Genomic DNA, 20,948 nt, shown 5'->3' with positions numbered 1-20,948 from the left:
GAGGTATAACACAAAGTTAGCCTCTTGAAATAATGCAACACAAATAAAATGGAAAGGCAAAACTCAAGCAATAAAAGGTTTCATCTATCAAGAGATTCAACAGTATGATCAACTAAGGACAACCTATCAACACCTCAAAGTGTCAAGAATGATCCATTGACATTCATCAACATGTTTGAAGTGTTGAAGGTTCACTCAACCTTAGAATCAATAATCAATGATTCAAAATATTGTCATCAACCACATAATCAAAAACAAAGGGTAAAATGGTCAAAAGATTAATTAGAAATAATAATATTAATAATATAATTATATTAAATAAAAAATTAATTATAGTGTGAAAAGAAAATAAAATAAAAGGTTTGATAAAAAAAATTTAAGTGAAATAAAAAGATAAATAAGAAAAGGAATAGGAAAATAAAATAGTTAAAAAAAAGGGGAGGGGTAGAAATAAGGAAATGATGGTGTAAGCCAGCAAAATGTATGGGCCCAAGCTAAAATCAAATGAGAGGGAGTTTGAAACAAACTCATAATCCTCCCTCACACGTTCCAACGTTCAAACATCCTTCCCGGTCCTCCGCGCCGGAGCTCATTGTCGGCGGCGACGGAGCTCCAAAATTGAAAATAGACCCTTCAATCCCTCTGTTTCAACCTGTTGATCGTGAATCCCCGACCCAAAACCTCTAGTTTCTAAATACAAGATTAAATCAAAAAAGAAACAACAGGAACCCATTCCTAAATCTATAAGCAAAAATTAAATGGTGAAGAAATGGAATAAAAGCCTCAAACCAGAGGGCTTTGATTCCCTGGAACTTGCTCAATAAGGTGGTATGCATTATTGAAGCAACCAGAGTGTTTAGGATTCTACCTCGTCGGAGAAGATGACCGGAACAATGACAATGGACGTGTTTCAGGTTAGTTCTTTTCTTTAAAACCTCTTTGTGTATCTTGTTCTTCTTCTTCTGGGTTCGAAAATTTTATGTGTGGGTAAGAGTTGAGAGACAGAGTGATTTAATATGGGTCGAATGTTGGGGTTTTAAAGATATGGTAGCCAACTTGTTTAGGGTTTTTGATCATGCAGTCGGCCTCATTTTGTTCCTTTGAGTTGTTCTTTTTATAGTGTAAGGTTAGGGCTTTTGAATCATGGAAAACTAATGCAAATGGAATGGTGGGATGGAAATGTTGTGCTGCAAAAAATGGTCTGATCCAATGCGTGTTTGATTCTGAAAAGTTTTTGCACCTTCGTACCTTTTGCGCATGCTTTTATTATTATTTTGGATTATCGTGGTTTTTACTTCCTTGCCATGTTAGTGTGTCTTTTTACTGCAGTAAAATGTGAGTAAGTGAGTGGAAAGTATGTTTTTGCATTGCTTGCCTTGCCTTTATTTGTTGTGAGCTATCATTACCTTAATGCTTGTTGATGTTTAATGTTGAAGTTGCAAGTTTGTTGCTTGTGGATTGCATGGCCATTGGAATTATTTGTGGTGAGTTGTCTACTGCAGTTATTGTTGTGCTTGATGCAAATTTTGGGATGCAGGGCCATTGGAATTATTTGTAGTGAGTTGCCTACTATAATTGTTGTTGTACTTGATGCAGATTTTGGGATGCAGGTTATTGTCATAGCCTGCTCGTGGTTGTTGATTGCTGCAGCTTGGTGTATGATATGCATTATAGGACTATAATTACTGCTTGGTGCATTTGGAATGCCATGGTTTAGGCTTGTGATGTTGCAGGTTGCTATTACAAGTTATTTGGTTGCCTTGTTGAAGATGCAATTGTCGTTGTGTACATTGATGATGATGGTACTGCATTACTGCAGATTCTTGCTTGAACTAATGCAGGTTGCTCTTGTGGTTTATTTTGATGTGATTGATGATGCCATGGTTAATGTTATGACTGCTTGGACTATTATTGATATTACTGCATTATGAATTGGTAGGTTTTGCATTGGAATGTTGCAGGCTTGGTTTGATGGTGTGCAGACTGGTGAATGGACTGTTTGCAAGGCTCGTATGGTTTGTTCATGTGATGTTGAAAGGCCATTTACAGGACTGGCGCAGGGTTTCAATGGTTTTGTTGTAGGCTTACTAATGTGATAAGTTACATTGCTTGTTGTCTCATTGTTGCAAACCTGTTATGGTTTGTTGTTTGCCACAGTTTGTAGGATTGATGTGGGTGATGTTGTGCTGGTTGTCGTGCAGGTTTGTTGTTGCATCCTGTGATGGTTCTAAAAAATGGCATGGAACATGGAAACAAGTGGAGCATTGCAATGGCACAAGAACATGTGGGCTACCATGAGAACTATTCATTGTTTGTTCATTTTGATCCAAATGCACAATGTAATTAATTCTAGGTGGTTTTAGGCTAGAGCTTAAGGTGTAAGATCATGATATAAAACATGTATGTATATGAACTCATGCTTGACATGTAATGCAAGAAAAAAGGTTTTAATTCAAATTGAATAAAAACTCAATCATTCAATCATGATCTTTCTTTATTTTGACATATTTGTATGAAATGGATGAAATGAATGAGGTTAGGTCTTTGGAAAGGTGTGTTGACTTTGGTCAAAGTTGACAAAAAAGTCAATTGTTGACCAAAGTCAAACTTTTTCAAAGTTAATTGTTTTTTGTATTTTGAATGATATCATTATGAATAGAATGAACTCAAAGTGAATGCAAGTGTATGAATGAAGATTGATTTGAAAATAGAGTTTTTTTTAGAAGGATGTCTTGAGTTTGGTCAAAGTTGACCAAGAACTCAACGATTGACCAAAGTCAACTTTTGGCCAAAATTGATCTTTGCACTTTCTTGTATGAATGACATGGTTATGAATGGAGTTAACTTGAATAGATGTAAATGAACCAATGGATTAATGAAATCATGATATGAACCAAAGCAGCAAGAAATGACCAATGAAATGCATCACAAATCGTGGATCACAATCAAACTTATATGGACTAAGATCAAACAAATTAAGCAATGGAACTTATGCAGATGATTGATGGCAAATGCATGATGAAAAGATAAAATGCAATCTCCATGAAGTAGGGTTTCAAACTACAAGTCAAAGCATGCAAATGTATAAGCACAACTAGGTCCTGGTGTACAAGCAACAAGCAAACCCTAAGGCAATACCTCATAAGCTAGGGTTTCAAACCTCAAGCAAATATCATATGAACCACCACTGGTGAGCACCTAGAACTAGGGTCTCTTGGGTCAAAAGTGTCAATCAAGAACCAAGGCCGGACAAATTAGGGTTTAGGTGTGCGTGAGGTATCATGATGTAGATCCCTAAGATTAAAGCATACCCGAGGTTAGGGATTAGGGTTTTCTTCAAGGCCAAGGTCAAAGCACAAAGTATAAAGTCAACTGATGACTTGGACAAGCCACAAAGGATCAAGGAATTAGGGTTATGGCTCATGGATGACCAGATGAACAAATAATGCTTTTAATCAATAACCACCATCCAATTAGTGTTATAGAGATGAATGAGGAGCCTTGTGCAATCTTATAAGATCAATGAATACTTGAAGTTGAAGTTTAGGGTTTAAGGTGGATTAGACACATCTTAATATGATCAAGAAAATCCTAGTGATCCTCATATATGAATACCATACCTTGAGTCCATGTAGCATGCTCTCTTGTTATGAATGGAAATGCAAATGAGGCGATGAGATGGGGAATGTATGGTTATGAATTAGGGCCATGAAAGTTGTATAGAAGGTAGGGTGAATTTGGGGTATGATCGAGGGTAGACGTACCCAAAACAAGGTTGATTGGGAAACTGCCTAAATAAATCCTTGTGTACTCTCTCTCTCTCTCTCTCTCTCTCTCTCTCTCTCTCTCTCTCTCTCTCTCTCTCTCTCTCTCTCTCTCTCTCTCTCTCTCTCTCTCTCTCTCTCTCTCTCTCTCTCTCTCTCTCTCTCTCTCTTATTTTTCGGTTTGCAAATTATCAATTGCATTAATTGTTTTATCAATTTTGTTTGGATCATAATTATGAACACTTTTTAAAATTGGTGTTGTTGTGTAAATCACAAACCATTTGATTGTGATTGAATTTCTAGAACAACAAATACCACATAGAATTCCAAACATTATTGATCACACACTAAGTGTTCGAAAAATTGCTTCACTTAATTTTTTGTGTGTATTTTCATTGGAGATAGACTTTTCCTATTTGTCATACCCTGAATTTTGCCCCACATAAAATCATTCATCTGTATTTTAGTCATTTGCATTCATTCATTTGTGTTTATTCATTTGTATTCATGATTCACTAGAATTTCATTTTGCATCATTTCTTATGACCATTCCATTTGGTCATAAGGATCTTTCCATGCATAAGTTCAATAATCAAATACTAAGTAACTGTGATTTGTGCTATTTTTGCTAAGTTCAATTCGTTCTTATCATACACCATTAGAGAGTCTGAAACATTAAGCTTGGATAGTTCATGACTCTTTTGGATACCGATTTTGGTTGGTTAAAGGCTTGATTTCCAATCACAATTACTTGTAACTATTTTTGAATTCTGTGATTGACTCATGCATACATCTATCATATTCAATATCGTTCATACCTTTGTTTTTTTTCATACATTCTTTCTATCATGCATTGGCATCCATTTGGAATTTCATTAAGTGTTAGTTGATCTTTAACTATATCTTTTGCCATTTCAAATTCAAATAATTTGGGTTTTATTAGGATATGTCTTTGGTTTCATTCTAGTCATTAAGTTCTAGCAAGAAAGATTTTTTTTGTTGATTGGAAATAATAATCATGATAATAATGTGTTTTGTTTTACCAATGTGAATTGAGCAAATCAAAATACATGGCTGCAATCTAAAAGAGATAAACACAATTTTTTTACATTAAAATTCAAGGATAATTACATTTGTGTTACATTAAAGCAAAAATAAACAACGTCAAAAAACACATTTCCAAGTGTGGAGGGTCCCTTAAGGCTTGCATTTTGGCTTGATCTTGCTGCTTCATGCGTGAGGCATCTTTTCTCTTCCATCTCTGATTTTTGGGCAGGTTTTGTCCCACACTCAGAAACAAGAACAAATTAGCATGTTCGTAGAAAATAAGTACAACCAAGAGCCAAAACACACAAAGTGAAAAAGCAGATTTTCACAATTTGAGAAGCACACCAACATAGTAGAAAATTTACACCAGAATGTTAAAACAATTTTCGTACTCCAAAAAAGTGAACCAAATACAATATCATTTTCTATCACTCAACAACAATTACACCATTGCAAACCCTAATTCCTTCCATGTATAAAACAGAACCAAGGAAGGAGAGGGAGTAGCCACGATATTCATAAGATCAAAACTAAAAAACTTTGCAACCATTTACCATAATAGAGATAAAGAAAAATAGTCACTTCATAATATAGAGAACACAAAAAACCTCAGTAGCCATCATACTGAAAAACCTAATCTCTTGAAAAACGGAGAACACCACATTGAAAAAAAACAAGCATATCCCAAAACATCACAAACCATATCCAGAGAAGATTCACACGAAAAGCTAATCAGAACAAACAAACAAACTTTGCGAAGAAAAGAAGAAGGCACTGTAGCGGTAAATTCATGATCATCAAGCTATGGGTAAGCTAGAGATCAAATAACAAGAGTCGCCACCGCGCTTTTATTGTTTCCAAGGGAAAAGGTAAAAAGTACGAACAAAACCCAAGAGTAAGAAGTTTTCAAATCAAAACTAATAAAATGTCAGAGATTACAAGTAAGGGGGTTGGTTACACAAAGGGAAAGTGTTAGCACCCAAAGTGTCCTAGGTACTCATAGGGAGCCATTTTTGTATGCATATGTACTTGGTATAAAGTGATGTTTACAAACAAATAGAATGGGGGGATGAGAAAAGAATTCATTAATTATATTTTTGTGTTTGACAAGACCTTCGGTCTTGTGCCTACGTACCAACATAAAAATGAGGGATCAAAACCTCGTAGTTCGTGATACAAATTTCAAAGTGGATGCATTGCTTTTAACAAAAATTAAGTTTGAAAGGCATAAAGGCCTAGAAATGGTTTGAATGATTTAATTATTTTTTGGCTTTTTGAAAGTTTAAGTCAAGTATAGTTAAGTTTATTTACAAGTTTGATTTAAGAAAATAAGTTTGAAAATGCAATGGCATAAGGCCAAAGTTTCTATCTTTTTGCAAAATGGTCAAAGTTTAGAACAAAATAAGTTCAATCAAAGAAGGTTTTGAAAAAAGAGGGAGAAATTTTGAAATTAAAGAAGTGAGGAGAAGATGAAGAGACCACCCTATGTACAAAATCTAAAAGTTTAGAGTTGAAAAGATCTGATCAAGTGGGTAACAATCCAATAGACAAGAATGTCAATAGAAATCCAGAATTCCCTTGGACTTTTTGAATCAGACAACACACAAATACACAATTATATTATCTTGAAGAGCAAATCATCAAATAAAGATGGCCATATCCAAGCTTATCCATTCCATGATCTTCTTCAAAGTAGCCCATGTAACAGATGAATTCCATAAGTCACAGGTTCAAAATAACAGCTTCACCATGATCATGTTGCAGATGAACTTAGAGAGATCTTGAATGATGTATCAGATGAAGTTCAAATTGCAAGCACTTGATTTCTCAACAAGTTGGCATTGGCCAAGTCCTTTAGCATAGGAATGTTGCCTAAGTTCTAAGTCCATTTATCCAAGATCAAGCCAATAGTCCACACAAAAGTTTTTTAGGGTTTTTTGTTGTTATTATGTACATTAATGGTCAAAGACCACACAAACAAACAAAGTATACACAAACAAAATATATCACACAATATGGTCCAAATGGACAAAGTGAGAATTGCATTAACATAAACAATTAGAATGATATGAATAATGGCAAATGAATAAAAGGCAAAAATTAAATGACCTTAAAATAAATGGCTTGAAAGTAAAAGTTAGTAGTTAATAGGTTAGAAGTTAGTATTGTTTTGTTTTTGCTTTTTAATTTGAAGTCATTCTTTGGAGAACACTCAACCCACTTATCACAAGCATGAATCCTTGAACCAAAACATCTTCCAAAGGAAGGAAAGAAGGCTAAGTTTCCACACAATACCATGAAAGAGGGGAGACTTACAATCTCATTAACTAGAATGCGTATGCCTTTGATGTCACAAATTTAGCGCTATGTTAAGCAATCGTAATTGGACTTATGTAGAAGTCACAACTATTTGAGGTCGGGCAATAAAATTTTGGTGTTAATGCATGTTAGAGACATAATATAATGAACTATGCTCATGAAACATACCACACACAAAAAAGAATATGCAAAAGGTGTGGCCTAATCTCATCCATACTCCTGTTAATTTTTCAATCAACTAGCATTAGAACTTTGAGATATCATAGGCCAAAGGAGATGAATGAATGAAGAAGAGGAATAAGATGAAGTGGGAGGGGAATGGATCAAAACACAAATTGATCAAAGGAGGACTTTTACCAAATTAATATCATTCATTCATTTTGGGAGATGGAATGTACATTCCATCAATCCCCTAAAGCCAATGATATTAAGTTGATAAAGTCAAATCAACCTTGACCAAGACCCAACAACAAGAGTCAAACATAAACAAGTCATCACAATTGGCCAACAAAATTATTTGGCAATTAATCAAATTAAAAATACTAAAATAATGTATTTAAATTAAATATGGTTTGTCCAATTCCTAAAATCTCATCAAAACACCAAAGAAATGGCCATGAGATTTATCATAGGTCAAACAAGGTCAAAGAACCTTGGAGAAAAAATTTCATAATTTTTGGATATTTAAAAATATTTTTAAATAATTAAAAACAAATGTAAAATCAATTAATTCATGAAAAATATTAATAATGATCCAAAAAATTATTTTAATTCAGAATATGAAAGAGAAAAATATTTGAAATTTTATGGTGAAAGTCCCATGTTTTTTGGATCAATATTAAATTTAATATGAATTATTGAAAATAAAGCAAATAAAATGAAAATTAAAATATCAGAAAAAACGTGGACCACTTGATCTCCCTCATTAATTGAGGTGGCAGATCAAGTGGCCAGAAATACGCGTTCCACCGTGCACTTGAGTCAGCGTGCAACAGGCATGATATTCAAAAGGAACGCTCAGGATTAGATCATTTCAGCTGGATCATATGGTTGTGAGAGATGTCAACACATCGTCGGAGTTGTAGCTCTGGTCTTCTTCTCCGGTGGACCTCACCGGACTGGTCCACCTTCAACCATCACCAAAATTAAAAACAAGGACATGATTTTAAAGTAAAAATGGCACTGAGCTCGAATCTGGCCTCAATTTACTCTAACTCCAAGTATATTGAGAGATACATGGAGTTGAAATTTGAGGTACATGAACCGAGTTGCTTCGATTTGGCCTCAAAGCAACTCAATATTCTTGCCTACATTGGTAGGACTTTAGACAACCAAAGAATCAGTAGAATTGAACAAGAATTAGAGAGAATCGAAGAGATCAAAATTTCTAGAAAATACCTTCAATGGAGGTCTAGATTCAACTGATCTTGCTCTTGCTCGTGCTTGATCTCACTCCAAATGCTTGCAGAAGAAGGATTGAATGCTCAAAAGGTTGTGGATACCTGGAGATTTGAATTTCAAAATAGTGGAAAGTCAAACTCAAATTCAAGTGAATTTCTCAGGTTTATCCTTTGCAATGTGAGGGTTATTGGTTGGGGATTAAAGCTGGAGCGAATGTCCTTTAATTGCTGAGCATATGAGGCTCTATTTATAGCTGAATCCATTGCTTTTTGCACACTTGAATTCACTTTCCAAATTTGGTCATTGATGATGCATGGGTGCATGAGCGCGTATAGACCCATAAAATCATTGCCATAAGTCCACAAATGAGTGTGAGATAGTCTGAATTCAGTTTGGATTGCAAGGCAAGTGTACATTTTGATTTGAAATTTGATCCTTGCCAAGTGATGACACCATGTTCATGCCATGCACAACCTATGCATTCTTTGTCCAAAATGAATGAATTTGAGCTCTTTGTAAAGGTTAGATCAAGAGGAACAACTTTCATGTTCAACACTTTTCCATTTGGAGCTTGGAAATTGAAGAAATTTGAGGTGGAAGTTTGTAAATTTTAACATATTGAAATCTTTTCTAAGTGTCAAGCCATATGTCTCAATATTCCACCTTGCTTAACTTTTTATATGAGCTTCAAATGAGAAAAGTGTCTTCATCAAATTTGTATCTCTATCAAATACATTCAAAATGGTCACAAATTTCATATCATTTGGATTTGAAATGATAGAGTTATGCATTTTTGAAGTTTGGAAAAATCACTTGATCAATGGTATATGTCAAAAGTGACCTATAATGTAACCACATATCACATGCTCAAAAAAGTTGAATTAGCTCCCACTCCAAACATAAAAGTTGAAGTAGACACATTGAATTTAATTGTGAAACTTGGAAATATTTCATCTCATAAAAATTGAGCAAGTTATGGCCTTGGGAAGTTGACTTTCAAATCAGGGTTTAGACAAAATGACCTATAATGTTTCAACATAGAAAATGTTTTTCCAAGCAAAACTATCTCTAGGTCTCAACATGAAAGTTGTTTGAAATGTCATTTAGAGTAAGTTTTATCTTGAAATCATTTTCATATGGTTAAAATTGTAGGAGATAGGTTCTAGGGAGACCCAGTTTTGATCAGATGAATTCATCTGGCCAACCATCATCAACCAACTTGCTAACTTCCAATTCTCTTGACTTTCTTGACTCATGGTAGATTATATATGAATAAGATAATTAATTTTGAAGGGTCCCTTGATAAATTTGATCAATTGGTGAGATAGCTTGTTGGAGAAGTTACTCAAGATACCTAGTCAAACTAGGGTTTCCAATGCAAATCACCCTCAAACTCTTGAAGAAAACTTGATCAATATAACATATAGAGAACATTGAGACTCATATATGATACTTATAACCATTCTTAGATCATTACTTGGTTATGCTCTTTGTTCATGAGGGTCTCAAACCCTAAATGTGAACTTGATGAATCAATGGGATCATGTCCTTCCTATAAAAGAGTTAGGCAAATACAAAGACATATTTTTGATATTTTGGTTAGTAAAAAGATAAAGTACAAGTATGATACAATCACAAAGTGCTTGGTGATCTCTCCCAAAACAAACCCAATGAAAGAAGGGTAAGGAGGATGCAAAGGTATGATCCTCATTCTAATGCTTATGATGAAATTGTATGAGGGATCTTAGGGTCAAAATTGGGGTCTTACAGGCGCGACATGGTTAAAAGAGAGAAAGAGAACCTGAGATTGCTTATAGGTAACTTGTGTCCTTCCATCTCCGTTGCATAAAAACATCCTTTTTGTACTTGAGACTCCCAAAAGCATCTCACTCTCAAGAGTTAGATCTACCTGGCTTTTGGGTGGCGACGCCCCTAACATACTTCTTTAGATGGGTCATTTGGATGAAACGATATATATCTTTCTCGAGTTAATGACAATCTTCGGTGTGATGCCCATTGACCTTATAGAACTTGAACCATACGATAGACTCAGGCCCCATGATATATGACTCGGGTGCTTGTGGTTATGGAATATCATGCATATGGATAACTTCACACCATATCTACTCACAAAAGGTGTTCAAAGGTGTGAATCTCTCTACAGGTTTTCCGCTTCGCTTGAACGCTACCGTATCTCTGATGGACAATATGTAGTGATTTTTGTGTGACTGCTATGAGCTATCAACGTTACTAGAAGTGTGTTCTTTGACATCTCTGGACTTCTTTTTAGCATTGGTCTACCTGCTATTTATGTAACATTTTGCATGTGTCATGACCTCAACCAAGGAATACACGAGCCTCTGGGAAAGGGATTCATTAAAATGTCTTCTTTTCAGCATACAACCCATTTCAAAATGCTTCTATAAACATTTTCTGGTTGGGGTAGATGACCTTGATCATTGTAACACCTCAAAATTTGCCCTCCTATCTTGGGACTAGCTTAGCATATTGCATTTCATTTTTGTAGGACATTAGGCATTGCATATTGCATATCATGTGACAATGAGCAAGTCATCCTCCTAGGTCTTTCTCAGAAGATGGAACGGTTAAAAGATTCAAGCCTGAGGGTCTTATTGAATTGATCACTAATCATCTGAGGTTTGTGCTTCAATTAGGGTTTCTTGGTTCCTCAAGGAGATTGGGTATTATCTTGGTTGAAATGGTACATCATCATCATCATGGTTCATTATTTCTGATAAGATTCCTTGGGATTAGGGTTTTGACCTCTGGTCAACCCTAATCAGTTGCATTCTACCAATCAGGGTTTTTCAAGGAGATGAGGTCTTTATTGGGATGGAGATCATCATATGATTTTATTGAGCTTGTATAAGCTAGGGTTTCATTGTGGTGCCATTTCATCAAGAGGTTGAGGCTCAAATTCATCTGTGCATGACCAAGTCATCTGTCAACCACAAAAGTCAACAGAAGTCAACTGTCAGTTCAACTGTGGATTTGGAGGTGGGAAGTGGTTAGAGACATCACATTCATGTTCAAACAAGTCTCATTTGACATTTTAAACATCAACATTGAAGAATTTGAGGTCAGATCAAAACTTGCCAAAAATAGCAGGTGACCTATAATTCAAATTTGCCAAAAATGGAAAGGTTTTCAACTCAAGATTACATCATCAAGAAAGCTTCAAATGAAATTTTGTTGAACATGAAAGTTGTAGATTTTTCTCTCCCATTTCTAAAAAGTCCAAGATCATCAATTTCTCATGTGTGGATAAGGAGATATGATCAAAACTTGACAAAGTGTACATGGAACTTCAAATGAGCATAACTTCTCAACCAAAGCTCCAAATTGGATGGCTTTTTTTTCATTTTTCTTCTCTTAACCTCTAGTTTCCAAATCCTACATTGCATTACATGAATTATATTCACATGATCATTTGATAATTTCTTGGATTTTTGGAGGGAAAACTTGAAATTTAAAATTGGTGCATGGCTTGATCATTTTACCATTACCATTGGCTCCAAAATCAAATTTTAAGTGGAAATGAATCAGATTTTCGTGCACTATTCACCATGCATTTCATGCATAGGGTGAAAAATCACATTTGCCAAAACACTCCATAACTCACTAATTCCATTTGCAAATTGGTTTAAGCATAATTAAACATGATTAGGGGGAGGTATAAAAGCCAAACTCTAACTGTTTTTCAGGAGAGGCTTCATAATTTCATATCTAGATCAAATTCATCAAACTTTTCTCTCAAAATTTTCTCTCAATTTCTTCAAACAAATCACATTCCATTGCTTGATTCATCATCTGGAAGCATCCTTGAGCAAGTTTGGAAGAGAATTCACATGAAATCGTGCCTGTTTGAAGCATATGCAAGCTTGAACTCATCCATGGTGAATCCGAATTCTGGTGGAATCAAGTGCAATTGAACTTCAAGCTTTCATCCAATCAACTCTACAAGCTGCATAGAGGAAGTTTGGAGCATCACAAGGCCTGAATCACACGAATTCCAGATCTGCACTTCAAGAGGTCACCAAATCGAATTTCTCTTTTCTCAAAATTATTGTGATATTATTGTAGATCCATGTTTGCTGGTCATGCTGAGCTTTAAATCGTGAAATTCCATGCATGTTTGAGTGAGCTAGGGTTAATTAAAGTTCCATGGTTGAATTTTCATTTGCTCGATTCTATGAATATGTGATGATCCATGCCATTTCCATGCTTGATTCATGATCTATGTTGAATATCCTCCATGTTGATGTGCTCATTTGTGAAATCTGGAGATTTTGTTCTTGCTGATGATGAACAGGACACTGTTCATCTTCTTCACGAGGAAGAAGGTGAAGTGCAGAGATTAGGCCACGGTTTTAATTTCCATTTGCCACACAAATGCGTTGCCTATGTGTTTGTCCCAGGGTTAATTGTGATTGGTGCATGAAAATTCCATGCGTGCGTTTCTATTGGCCCGAGCGTGTGTTGACTGGTGTTGACTGCCAGCACATTAAGTGAAACGCCGCGTTTCACATGCTGGCGCCAAATTTTCAAAAATTAAATAAATTATTTCATTTCATTTTCTTTTATTTGTCACACTTTATTTCATTTCATTTCAAATCTTCAAAAAATCATATCTAATTGAAAACTTATCCAAAAATTACCAGTTTTTTGCATTGTTTTGCATTTTCTGTCTATTATTTTTTGATCATTTTTCCATAAATTGTGCTTGGCTGGATTATTTTTTGTGCTAGGGTATGTGAGCATGTATGCATTTTGTACCTTGCCTTGCTTATTCATTTGTGAAATGCTGGTTTTTAATCCAATGAATCTGAAAATTTGCATGATGAAACTAGACATGTTGCTTGACATTTTGGTGTTGATTTCGTATTTTTATCATGTGTCATTTCTGTTTTATGATCATGTTAAGTTGGTGTGACAAATTGTGTCACACCTTTGCTTGTTCAACTTGATTGATGTGTTTGCCATGCCAAATGATCTCCAAATGTCCTGATTTTTTGTGTGATGCTTGATATGAATGTTGAGATTGCTCATGAATTTTCTTGGAATTTTTTGAATCATTTCTGATTTAATTGAGATTTATCATTCTGGTTGGTCACTTTTGATCTTTAAAATTGCCTTGAACTTCAATTGATCATGAAATGGATTTGGTAATTGATATTGAGATGAGACCTTTTGGATTGTTTCAAGATATGTTTGAAGTTGATTCATGTTAATTTTCAGCTTCTGTTTTGAATTTTTTCTCCATCTTTGACCCTAGGCTTTGACCTAGTGGTTTGCCTCTCACATTTGAGCTTTGATTTCAGGTTGAACATCCAAGTTCCATAGTTGTTGATGCTCCATCACTTGAGCATTGATATTTGCCTTTGACTGCTAATTTTTGTGTGTTTTGTAGGTTGATGTAAACTCATTTGAGTTTGACCTTTGGCTTACACATTGTGTACATTGGGATTGTTTGTTGCTTATTGACTGTTGTTTGATTGTCTGAACTTTGTATTGATTTGTTTGATGTTTCCACAGGTACATTAGTTGCTTGAAGTTCATTTTGAACTTTGCTTTGCTTGGTTGCTTAACCACCTAGGTATAACTCTCTGACTTCATGTAGTCTGGAAGACCTGTCCTGTTATGTGGGCAGGCACCTGTCTGAAGCCCTCCTTAAGAGGCAATGCTTGTGAATGTTTACTTTTGTGACAAGCAGGAAAAGTCCTCTTATGAGGCAATTGGCAGATAAAAGAGATGTGCAATCCATCTCCTGCTATTCAGTGTGTCATCCACTTTGCTCACACCATGTGTTGATGCATTATGGATATTAACCTAAGATCTTTGTTGTGTCAGTCATATGTGGAGAAGAGTTCCTACATTCTGAACTCCCACACTTTCATTTGTCTGAAGCTCTCCCAGGCCAGGGATAAGAGCTGTGAGGTCTTACCCTCACTTCCCATTTCATCTGCTTCACCCTAACTCTCAATGTTAGGGTTAAGAGCTAACTACACCCGATTCCAGTTGGCTTGTGTTTCACAGCCTAACCTTGTATGAGCCCATTTGTTTGCATATAGTGTGTGTGCTTGCTTTTTTTGCTTGTATGACTTTGCCTGTGCTGTTTAGGATAGCTTGCTGCCTGTGCAAGTTAGATAGAAACCTCAACCTAGGACCATGGTGGATTTGTATGATAACTATTAGGCTCGAGTCAGTCTCCCTTCTAGTTTGTCATTTCCCAGTCTCTGGTTAGGATAGAAGTTTCTCCCCTGTTAAGGGGAACTACGTTGCCCTGATCCTCATACCAGATGAGGTACGTAGGCAGGAGATCATACGAGATCTCTCCGGGCACCCTTTTTCCTTTTGTGTGTGTTTACTTGACAGTTATTAGGCTCGAGTGTCAGACTCCCTATTAACTTGTTTGTTTGTTAACCTTCTTGTGTGTGTTAGGAGATGGATGTAAGACCAGCGATTGGCATTCCGTATCCTATTGGTGTTTGTTTGTGTGGAGTCTGACGTAAGTCCAGCGATTGACAGTTGGTTTCCTGTGTGTGTTTGTTGGTTCGGAGTCTGATGTAAGTCCAGCGATTGGCATTCGGTTTCCATGTTTGCCTGTTTGTGTGGAGTCTGACGTCTGCCCAGCGATTGGCAGTCGGTTTCTTGTGTGGGTGTTTTTGTTTCGGCGTGCGTGAGCCGAACTACGGTAGCTATGATTCTCATTCCAGATGAGATACGTAGGCATAGGATGCGATATCCTAGCGAGCTCGTTCCCCTTTTCTTCCATCTGTTTTGTTTCTAGTGTGTGTGTGCATTCTTTTGAGCAGTTTTAGCAACCTTATCCTTTCTTTCTGAGCGTGGATCCCGTCGAGTACGACGGATGCGTAGGGGTGCTAATACCTTCCCTTTGCATAACCGACTCCCGATCCCATCTCTCTTTGGTCGCGAGACCATGTCTTTTCCAGGTTTACTTCGAGTGTTTCCTTTCCCTCTTTTGGGATAAATAACGCACGGTGGCGACTCTGTTTGTTTTGTTTTGCCCGCCGGTTGTTTTTCACGGATGCGACAACTGGCGACTCTGCTGGGGATATAAGAAGTTGACCTCTTGCTGGTCCATCTTCCCTAAGCGAGTCTCTCCTAGCGCTCTCTAGGATAGTTTAGGTTGCTTGTGCTGCTCTATTTATTGCATTTATGTTTATTATACTGTGCATATGTATATTTGCATAAATGTTTGCATGCATCATATTATCTTTGTGTTGTCCTCTATACAGGTTAGTTCCTCTGATTTGGGGGTGGGTGTTCTGAGTGGGGCCTAATACCCAGGCCCGAGTATACACCTAGGATTAGCGTGGTCTCATGTCTCTTCACATGTTGTATGACATGATGCGGAGATGTGACATACCACAGTCGGACGAGGTTCATTTGAGAGAGTCCTTCCGGGTGGAGTTATTCCACTTAGGTTGGATTATCTCATCTGAGCTATTGACTTCGGTGACCGTTCTTTCCCGGATCTTTGGTTTAGACGATCTTATGAGAGCTGCAACGGCACACCCGAAAGGGCAAACCTGTTGACTATTTTTGCCCGATTGTCGAGACCATTATCCGCCTTAGGATGACCTGATTAGAATTTACCTGTGAGGAAGGGTTGATTCCTGCAGATGCATTGTTCTGATGGTGACTTTGTTGGTGACTATTGGTTCAACCGTTGATCAGAGTCCTATTTATAAGTAGGATTTATGGATATTTATTTCCGAGACGCCGGAATTCTGTCAGTGATATTTATCAGTGGGGATCCGTTTATTTCAGGATTCCCCGGGCTGGTTCAGAGGGTCTTGTGGTTGTCTGTTCAGAGGATCTTCTGGTGATGATGGTGATGTATTCTCCGATTCCGTTTATTTCGGAACTCATGAGTTGGATTTATGGCCATTTATTCCCTCAGATGGTTGAGATCAATTTAGAGATCAGGGCTTCAGTACGGTGGATGTTCAGATGACTTGGAGGATGGCACAATGCATTGCATCCATACATCCGCATCATTCCCATTTTGCATTCATCTGCATCTAACCTATGTCTAGCCATATGGGGAGTATTATTGATTGAGAATCTGGTTGAGAGACATCTTGAATGTCAGAATGTAGACGTCAAAATATTATCTGTCTCGATGAAACCAGGATCGAAAAACAGAGTGTTCCTCATATGGATAAACATTGCATTCAGGCATGAATCATAATAATTTGTTTTCTATTTTGCAGGTGTCGGTTTCTAACGTGCTTGATTGTTTCAGGAATCATTGCTCGTGCGCGTAGAGTTATACCCTTGCACACAACACGTCCACACAAATACTTCACCAGACGCAACACACCTAGGCTGATGGATCTACCCAATACAGATATTCTCGAGTTGAAGGAGAAAATGAATGAACTGATCAATGTCATGCAAGGGTTTGCCGTAGGGCAGAAAGCACTTGCTGATAAAGTGGAGAAGCTCGAGCGGGCTTCAGCTGCTAACAGTGGTGTCAACTTGGAGGGTGTCTCCAACCATGGCCTTGGTGGTTCAAAGGATGGAGGAGATCTCGGAAAGAGGACAACTGCGGGTGTAGTGACTAATAATGCTGGTGGTTTTGGTGTTGCCACAGGTGGTGGACCGGGTCCGATGGGCAATAATTTGAAAGACAGTCTGTTTCCTCCTTTCTTCGGGGCCGAGGAAGATAGAGAAGAAGACCAGTTCTTCGTGCTTAATGAACAGTTTGGTCAATATGGTGTCCAACCACCAAACAAAGAGATTCAGTTGCTGGCGGAGAAAATCAGAGCTCTAGAGAGTTATGCTACTCCGGGGGTTGTTAATATGTCGAACATGGGGCTGGTTGAGGGGATTGTGATCCCACAAAAGTTCAAAGCGCTTGCGTTTGATAAGTATAATGGGAGTTCTTGCCCGGAAACTCACCTCCAGGCTTTTGTCCGCAAGATTTTTGCTTATACAATGGACCAGAAGTTGTGGATGTACTTCTTCCAGGACAGTCTGTCCGGAGGATCCCTGGAATGGTACACCAAATTGAAGTCTTTTGACATCAAAAGCTGGCAGGATCTTGGTGATGCATTCTTTAAACAGTACCAGTTTAATGCTGACATGGCTCCTAGTCGTACCCAGCTGCAGGGTATGTCTCAGAAGCCTAATGAGGGGTTTAAGGAATATGCACAGAGGTGGAGGGAGTTGGCTGCCCGAGTCCAACCTCCATTGGTGGATAGAGAAATGTCAGATCTGTTTATGGGTACCCTTCAGGGGACATTTGCAGAGAGGATGGTTGGATGCCCGATTACCAATTTCGCTGATATTATGGTGGCCGGAGAGAGAATTGAAAGTTGGTTAAAGATGGGGAAAATCCAGGGTAATGCTTCGTCATCTGGATTGAAGAAGCCCTTTGGAAATGGTCAGAGGAAGAAGGAGGGTGACACCAGTGCAGTGTATGCTCAGAGGGGACAGAGTAGGGATCGTTATTACCAGCACACTGTTGCGGTAACTATTCCTGTTGATAATCAACAACAGCAACAATAACAACCGTAACAACAAAGACAACCGTTTCAACATAGATCACAGAGGGCCGGGTATCAAGTAAGAGGACGAATGACTGATCGTCAATTTGATAGGCCACCTGTAACCTACTCATTCTTGCTGAAGAAGTTGAAGGATTTGGGGTTGGTCCAGCTGAGAACTTTGGCTCCGTTGAGACCTGATCAGAGGCCTCCCAGTTTTGATGAAAACGCCAAATGTGAATTTCACTCAGGTGCTCCTGAACACAACGTAGAAAATTGCAAAGCTTTTAAGCATGTGGTCCAGGACTTGGTGGATTCTAAGGCAATCAATTTTGCACCGTCTCCAAATGTGAATGCTAATCCCATGCCTGCGCATGGTCAGATGGGGGTGAATGCAATTTCTGAAGATGGTAGAAGAATCGGGTTGTTGAGTGTGGATCAGTTGAAGACTCCATTGGCTGAGATCAGAAGACAGTTGTTGAAGAATGGGGTCTTTCCGGGCTGTGATAACTGTTGTGTTGCGTGCACTGTTGCTATCAATGAGTGTGTTTCCTTGAGAGAGGTTGTCCAGAAGATGATGGATGAGGGAGGCCTCAGGTTTGAGAGAGTTGATTTGGTGAAGGAAGATGTCTCCACCATAACCATTTACTTCGACCCGGTTGATTTGTCAACGCTGGCCGATGCGGCTCCAGTTACTATCACGGTACCTGGGCCAATTCCTTATGACAAAGATGACGCCGTGCCGTGGCATTATGGTGGAGAAGTCTATTGTAATGGGGAGAAATTGGAGGATCAAACTGCAAGTGAAGCCACCATTTCAAAGGTGGATAATGCCGGACCCAGTGGTTTCACTCGCAGTGGAAGGTTGTTTGCCCCTGATGCTTTGAGAAGTGAGGAAGGAGAAAAAGAAAAGAAAGAAAAGGCCGAGGCTTTAGCCAGGGCAAGAGGGAAACAAGTGATAAATGAAGGTACTCCTGTGGTGACACCGGCGCCTGGTGGGTTGGAGAAAGAACTTGATGATGAAGCTGAAGAATTTCTGAGGATCATCAAGAAGTCAGAGTATAAGCTTGTTGACCATCTGCAGCAGACCCCATCTAAGATCTCAATCTTGTCATTGTTGCTGAGCTCCGAGGGGCATAGAGAGGCTTTATTGAAAATCTTGAAGAGAGCCTATGTTCCCCAAGAGATCACAATTAATCAGTTGGAGACGGTGGTGTCAAATGTTAATGCCAGCCATGGGCTAGGTTTGACTGATTTGGATCTAACTGTGGATGGGCGGAATCATAATAGGGCATTACACATTGCTATGGAATGTAAAGGGGGCGTACTTTCGCACGTGTTGGTTGATACCGACTCGTCTTTAAATGTGCTGCCAAAGAAAGCCCTGGCGAAGCTGGACTGCGAAGGGTTAATTTTGATGCCCACAGACCTGGTTGTGAGAGCTTTTGACGGTTCGAAGCGGGTTGTGTTCGGGGAAGTGGAGCTTCCGGTGAAGATCGGGCCTGAGGTGTTCAAGTCGGTATTTTATGTCATGGATATTCAGTCGGCATACAGTTGCCTGTTGGGTCGCCCATGGATTCATGCTGCAGGGGCAGTGACTTCGACTTTGCACCAAAAGCTGAAGTACATCTGGGACGGGCAGGTCGTCACCGTTTGTGGGGAGGAAGACATCTTCGTCAGCCACCTATCATCGTTCAAATATGTGGAAATGGACGGTGAAATTGTGGAAACACCAAGCCAAGCATTTGAAACCGTTAAGGTGGAGAATGCTCTTTTTGCCAAAGAAGAGGAGAAACCGTCCATTTCTTCGTATAAACAGGCTGCTGAGGTGGTGAAGAGTTGAAAAGCTCATGGTTGGGGAAAAATGATGGATATCGCCGCCAAGAAAGATAGATTTAGAGTGGGTTATCAGCCGGGCCGAGGCTCGTCTGGACAGAGCAAGGGACGTCGTCCGTCATTCACATTCACCAGTGCTGGAATGCTGGATCCAGATCACATCTGTATGGTGGGTGAAGAAGTTGACAATGACTGTGAGATGGATCAATGGATAAAGCTGTGCGTACCAGGGATGGAAGTCCAGAACTGGAAGGCCGAAAAGATCATCACTGTCACTCTACTTGAAGAGTAATATTTTCTGTTTTCAATTTTATTTGCATGGAAGCCATACGTTTTGCCCGAAACGTAATGGTTCATTGTAAGGGCCACCTCATGTTTCATTTTGCAAAATTTGCATCATAAATAAATGGATGTTTTTCAATTAAAAGCGGTGTTCCCTGTTTTTCATTTATTTTTGCAGTTTAATAAAAATAAAAATGGCAATGTTTTCATTTTCCTTTTCAATTTGTCTCGCTCCGGTTCTAAAGCAATGCATGAATCAACATTCATGCAGATGCGATCATTCTCCGGATCTCATTGATAACAATCCTGTTACACCCTCATATGACTTCGATAATCCGATCTATCATGCCGAAGAAGAAGGCGAAGAAGATTGTGAACTGCCAGGGGAATTATCCAGGTTGTTGAAACAAGAGGAGAAGGTGATTCAGCCGCACGAGGAGCGAGTTGAGGTTGTGAATCTGGGTACCGACGAGTCAGAAAGGAAGTGAAAATCGGGGCCGCTTTGGAGGGAAGTGTCAAGAGCAGAATGGTGGCATTGTTGAAAGAATATGTCGACATCTTTGCCTGGTCGTATCAAGATATGCCAGGGTTGGATACCGATATTGTTGTGCACAAGCTACCGTTGAGAGCAGATTGTCCTCCAGTAAAGCAGAAGTTGCACAGAACTCGACCTGAGATGGCAATGAAAATTAAAGAGGAAGTGCAGAAGCAGTTGGATGCTGGGTTCCTCGCTGTCACCAATTATCCGCCTTGGGTCGCG

General features: G+C 38.5%; 1 long non-coding RNA gene across 6 annotated transcripts; it reads left to right on the top strand.

Moving 5' to 3' along the window:
• Window positions 1-484: 484 nt before the first annotated feature.
• On the top strand, window positions 485-2,484 carry LOC127087321 (uncharacterized). Of its 6 annotated transcripts, none has more exons than XR_007789845.1 (4): window positions 485-914; window positions 1,437-1,484; window positions 1,611-1,841; window positions 1,940-2,484. It is a non-coding gene; the product is annotated as an uncharacterized LOC127087321 (long non-coding RNA). The 6 variants fall into 6 exon arrangements; XR_007789841.1 differs by having other exon boundaries at window positions 1,597-1,841; XR_007789844.1 differs by lacking the exon at window positions 1,437-1,484.
• The last annotated feature ends 18,464 nt before the right edge of the window (window positions 2,485-20,948 follow it).

Source organism: Lathyrus oleraceus, chromosome 5 (assembly GCF_024323335.1).
Source record: "Lathyrus oleraceus cultivar Zhongwan6 chromosome 5, CAAS_Psat_ZW6_1.0, whole genome shotgun sequence".
Lineage (NCBI taxonomy): Eukaryota > Viridiplantae > Streptophyta > Magnoliopsida > Fabales > Fabaceae > Lathyrus > Lathyrus oleraceus.
The sequence above is the reverse complement of the archived record's forward strand: the minus strand, read 5'-3'. Positions and strand labels throughout refer to the sequence as shown.